The following is a 6,422-nucleotide window of genomic DNA, read 5'->3' as shown; positions in this document are numbered from 1 at the left end:
GATACCTTCAAGTAACAAGATACCGGCTTCAGTTCCTCCACCCTAAAGTTAGACAGGACTTCTGACGGCAAGGTAAAGTGTGGAAAATATTCTAAATATTGCGTGCACTTAAACAAAGCCAGCCCAATTTGGGGCCCGCGGGCCAAGTTTGGCCCATGCTCTTTTTGTTTTGGCCCGCCATGGCATTTTGCATGCTCATGCTTATTCTCCTCGTATTTTGAACGTGATGTAAAATCCTAACTGTAAAGATTACAAAGCTAAAAAGTACTTAAAGCTCCATTGTGTAATGTTTTGAGTTGATTCTTAGCAAAAAAGTCGCTCATATGATTCTGCCATGTTTCGCCTCCATCTTTAAAATACATTAGCCAAAGAGGGACATACCTCCGCCTTTCGCACTTTTACACTTAGTGGCACCCGTCACCGTGACGAATGCAAGGGGGAGATTACTCGATCTGCCGGCAGATTTGAAAGCCTGTTGAAGATGGACGATCATGCTGATACTTTACTAACATTAGCTTGCATTCGTTTGGGAACCTGATAGCTGATGTTAGCAATGAAATGGTACCAAAATAACGAAAACGTAAAACTATATTACACTGGAAGGAACACTCACGGACGAAGTCGTACTTCTGGGAATAATACAGCCACTGTAGGAGTTAAAATGCGCTTGGAATGGGAGGGGCTAGAAAGTAATATTTAGTTGGTTGTCATATACAATTTCACCGCTAGATGGGAGAAATTTTTACACAATGTAGCTTTAATCTGAGTTCTACGGTAATGTAAAGCACAGTGCTGTTAAACTTTCCCTATTAAATTGCGTATGTAAGTTTTATTTACGAAGAATTACAGTATTCTTTATTTTTCCTGCTCCCCCTAACGTGCTGTGTATCTTACGTCACACGTTATTATTTCAAATTTTTATTTTACATTTAGAATATTATTTTTCTATAAAATATAATACATTTTAATGTAATGTAATTTGACATGACATTGAAACTTGGACTCAAATTTTACAATTTATTTTTGGTCCTGCACATGAAAGAATGGGCACCTCTAAATAAATTGACATAGATTTTTTTTTAGGTGGGCCTTTTTTAGGTGGCTAAAATATGATTAGCTGCTGCCCCGGTCCATAGTATTATTTCCGTGTCAGTACTCCTACCTGCTTCTCCAAAATGGAGGCGTGCCAACCGCCATCTACTGTAACTGATACACTGAGTCTGGATAAGTACCTCATAAATCACCACTGCAGACGAGCAGTTGAGAAAGATATGACAATAACATTAGACCCCTTTGTGGTATGCTCTACCTGACGTGTGGAAAGAGTGTAATTTAGTGTTTGTGTATGTGTGTGTGTGTGTGTGTGATTACATTATGTAAGTCATACTGAGCTACCTGCATCCACTCTCTTCTTCTCACTCAAAACAAAAAGACCAGGTAGAGGTTTGGGACTTGAGCAAAGCTGCTCGTTATTTAATTTTTATTGCCGGATGAATGAGGGAAAGAGTGTGTCATATATGAGCAAAGACTGACTCATTTGATTTAATGAACAGATTTTTTCTTCTTCTCTTAGTCTTGCATTGCCAGACCTTCCTCCACAGCGCTGCGGAGGAAAGTCGGGCTAGTCCACACAGCATTCTGGGATGGGAGAAAAACGTGCTCTGGTTTATTGGTATTTCTTTAAACCAATCACAATCGTCTTGGGTGGGGCTAAGCTCCGGATGGAGCAATGGTGCCGCTGCCAAATAGTCTCGGGAAGGAACTTGTTTTGGTGGAACATGTGTACGTTCAAAAGTTGTTTTAGTCGTGCGAGAGAAAACTCAGATTGGACAGATAGTCTAGCTAGCTGTCTGAATTTACTCTGCAGAGATCTGAGGAGCAGTTAACCATAGTCCTCAGAAATCCACCAGAGTTTAAAATTCCAACACAAAGAAAGCAGAAGGTGACAGACATCTGGCCAAAAATGAGGGACATCCAGCGGATCTTCCGGCGGCATGGGAGCAATCATCTAAATTAATTGTCATCGACATAGACTATTCTTCTCTTTACCCTCTTCTGGGACATGAAGGGTTTGCTAAGATGAGCTGTGTAACAGTTAGTTTACAACTTGTTTCTCCTGATCCCATCCCTCTGCATAAATTATTAAAAATGAATCAACCACACACACACACACACACACACACACACACACATTACCCACGTTAGAGTGCATATTAAAGAGTGGCACATAATTAGCAGCTGGGAAGCAGCTCTGCAGCCATAGTCAGCAGCCATGTGTGTGGGTGGATGGATAGGTAACTAGTGGGATGGACGTGCCCTTTCATTCAACAGGGTTTACAAAAGGTGTTTCTGCCTGTAACTCTGTAAAGAAACACATCATAGAAAAGGCACTGCGAGAGAGAGGAAGAGAAGGAAAGACAAAAGCAAAGAAGAAAACTAAAGAAAGGTAATTATGCAAATGTTGCTCTCATATATCACCCTCGCAGCACCCCTGCTCTGTGTTTATGTGTTCAGGGCCAAAAACGAAACCTTCATTAGCTTATGCCAGATGGGTCGCCAGAGTTACTCACACTGTATGAAATTGTATTATGAAAGAATTATGTCAAGATCACAGCACAACATCAGCGCAATATTTAAAAACACACATTTGTCTTGTGAGTCCTTGTTATCTTGCTTTATAATGTGATATCAACACATTTTCCTCAGGTCATCACTAAGGTGGCTGTAAAGGATGTAGGAGGCGAAAGGCACCAACAGTCACCATTTATCCACATAATGATGAGAGTGTTGAAGGGCAGGGAAAACATTACAAATATTGTTCTTCTGTGCCATCTCACTATCTAAAAGCACTCAACACACAACCCTAATGAAAATGTATTTGCATATTACTGCTTGTGAGCTCCAAATGCATTTAAAAGATCATGGCGCACTTATTACTTAAAGCTTTTAAATATTTCCAGTAATGCACATTAGATGAATCTTTTCAGGTTCACATAATGCTGGGAAATCTATGTTGCTGCTGTTCAGTTTGTGTTCATCTGGATTACAGGGTATTAAAAGTTGTTGTGGTTTCGACAGAGCCGTGTGATGTGTTGCGCTCATGGGCCGGAGTATCTGCGGTAACATCAGAGGCTAGTGTTTACTATAAATATACCTTCTGTTCAGTTTACACACACTGTGAAACCACAGGCCGCAGGGGAACAAACCACCTCAGATTACAACTCAAATGTTAACCAATTGAACTGTTGACGACGGCAGCCTGATGCATGTGTTGTTTTTCATAACAGGAATCCTCACGAATTGTCTTCAAGATGGAAACATTTAAATGTGAGTTTTATGTAAAAGGGGCTACATGCGATTTAGGGTTCGGACCTGGATTGCCTGCACATGGCAAACATGGAGGTGGCTGAGCCAAAATGGCGGCGGCTAGCAGTGGCTAGCGTGCGTTAATGATGCTAACAGCGCTAACAATGGCAACAGTGCTGACAGAGCTTACAGTGTTAATGGAGGTTAACTCACACTCATCGGGGCGACCGGGTGAGTGTGTGTGTATATATATATATATATATATATATATATATATATATATATATATATATATAAAATAGCATATATGGCCCCTTTAAAATAGAGGAACATGGACTGATTCTACATGGCTGCTTGAGCTGACAAGCTCGGGATGTGGCGTCTAATTAGAAAATTACTCATGACTGCATGTCACCCACCGAAACCTTTATAAATATCAAGGTAGTGATGATATATATATACGTAGGTCGTGATCACGTTTTGCTTTATAAATCAACCTGCCCCATTACCTTTTCTTCCTCCTCACCTTTTGAATTCAAGAGACATCTGCTAGATCCTGGCTGATAGTTAATGTGTATTAGTGTGAGACTCATTTCTCCAGACTGTCACTGATCAAACGCCCTCACCCTGCCTCCCACAGCTGAAAGATCGGGGTGTTTAGTCACTTTAAAATGTTTTGGGTTTAGTCAACCTTGTCTAATGACAGAGACTCGACTGTGAACGTATGTTCTCCCCTCTCATCCAGTTCAGGGAAGCTTCACACAGTCACACAGAAAGTGGCTTTAAATATGTGAAAATGATAAATGGTTTGTTGCTTTTGTAACAGTATAAAGAATCCCACTCTATGTGGGATGCATTTGGGTATTATTAAAAAATAATCAGGGCGTGATGAAGCAATGCAATGGAGAACCCGCTTGTACATTTTTTATTGTTTGTTGCCCATTTTGCATCCTAACTTCTATAATTAATATTCATGATCACAACTGAATGGGGAAGTCAGAGCTGCAGACCGTGGACTAAAGACTCGAGACATTCCCCTTTGACCTAGTACAATTTAAAAACAGTGTCTGGATCAACAGAAGTACATTTCCAGGATAACTGTCTGACATCTGGCTCTCTGTGCGTTGCCGTTCTCAAACTCTGTTCGCTTCGGGAAACAACAACCAAGCTACACGCTGAAAATGGCAAGTTTTGAAGAAAATTTGGATCGTGCAACAAGACAGGCCTGCTTAGTTATTTTAGTGAATAATTGTAAAGATTTACACAGAATATGTTAACGACATTTTCTCTCTAACTGGGACGTTTTGGGACCGGTTGGTTAGATTGCTGTGGACGTAGTACACGCGGTGATAAACTGGCAAGAACTAATGAGGTTTAACCATGTATTCTGTTAATTTAAATAGCTCATGTTACTGTATTGTGTGACCAGTTAACTTCATTTAATATTGTATGTGGCGTTTTCTTTTGCGGGAGGCAAATGTTCCACCAAAACAAGTTCCTTCATGAGACTATTCTGCAGAGCCACCGTCGCTGCGTCCGGAGCTTAGCGCCGCCCAAGACCATTGTGATTGGCAAACAACCCTGAGCGTTTTTTTTTCTCCTATCCCAGAATGCATCTGTGGTGTAGTCAGACCTTACTCCACAGCACTGTGGAGATAGAACGGGCAATGTCAGACTAAAACGTTTGACTTAAAAACTTGTACTTTGTAGTTCAGCACCTTGCATACTTAAAGGTCCAATGTGTAGGAATTTCTCCCATCCAGCATTGAGATCATATATCGCAATCAACTCTCTCGCGCCACGCAGTTCAAAGTACGTATTACAGCTACGGTAGCCTTCACGCTTCAGAAAGCCGGTCTCTTGCTCTTTTCAATATACTTTTTCTTTTTCTGGGCGAAGAAGAAGACTCTTGTTCCTGAAATTTGGATTTTGAATACGTGTGGTCCTCCAAGTTTCCTTCTAACGTATTTCAAGATGGTGCATGAATATGGAGCGTCTACCCCAGTTCATGCGAATGTAAATGTAAAATTTCAAGCCAAAAGGAATACTTGGAATTGATGGTGGTGGTAAATAGTCATGAAAAAGGACAAGTTTGTGAACGGGCATCACAGATTTTGATAATGAACAACTAAACACGTTACACACTGGACCTTTAATCGTAAACTATTTCATCCAGAGTTTTGCTGGAATAATAAAATAGATAAAAGAGCTGGATAGTTTCTTTCTTTGATGTTCAGTATTTTTTGAGAATTTAGTGCAACTGCACCACTAATTACAAATGATTGATGACCAGAGCTGGTTTGATTTTTCAAACCATCATAATGTATAATATCATCATCTCCCTCAGCCATCCATTCATTCTTTCCACATGGGTAGATTACTACTCTGACCTCTCAGTTATTAAACCATTCACTTATCCTGTGTTTTATACACAACATGTCCACCAGTTGAAATCACAATCCAGTATATTGAACAATTAGCAGTTTAACATGACCCACAATAGACAATAGAGAAAATAAAGGAGTGTCTGTATTTCATATTGAAAATTGAAGAGGTTCTCTATTTCCCTCCAAATCCATAAATATAGCCCCCCACCCTGCCCAGCCCCCGAAACAATCCAGTTAGGAATAATCTTAAAGGGAAAAAAAATTGAATTCTTGGTTAATAATTGTATAATAATAATGAAATATTACATACAAAAATGTGAGTTTGCAAAAACTCCTTCAGTGTGGAATGCACTACAAAATGAACTTTCTATGCTCAAAAAAAAGGTATAAAAAAAGGTCAATAGCGCCTAAGCCAGGAAACTATGTACACTTATATCTGAATGTAACTTTTTCTATGGTCATCATTCACTGAAGTGTTATTTCGTGTTATAGTGTGGATACTTATGAACATTGTTAAAATGAAAATATTCTGTTTAGAAGAAGAAAAAGGTTTTCTATTTCTATAGTATTTTTTTTATTGACAAAATGCAGTTTACAAAAAAATCAGGTAAGCAATGATAGCATGTGAACAACAAGTGCACAAACTTATGAAAATAAAAAAGTAAATATATAGAAACATACGACGCAATACAAACGAGAAATAACAAAAATATTTAAAAGAAAAAAAAA

Source organism: Sander lucioperca, chromosome 9 (assembly GCF_008315115.2).
Source record: "Sander lucioperca isolate FBNREF2018 chromosome 9, SLUC_FBN_1.2, whole genome shotgun sequence".
NCBI lineage: Eukaryota > Metazoa > Chordata > Actinopteri > Perciformes > Percidae > Sander > Sander lucioperca.
Note: the sequence above shows the minus strand (reverse complement) of the source record.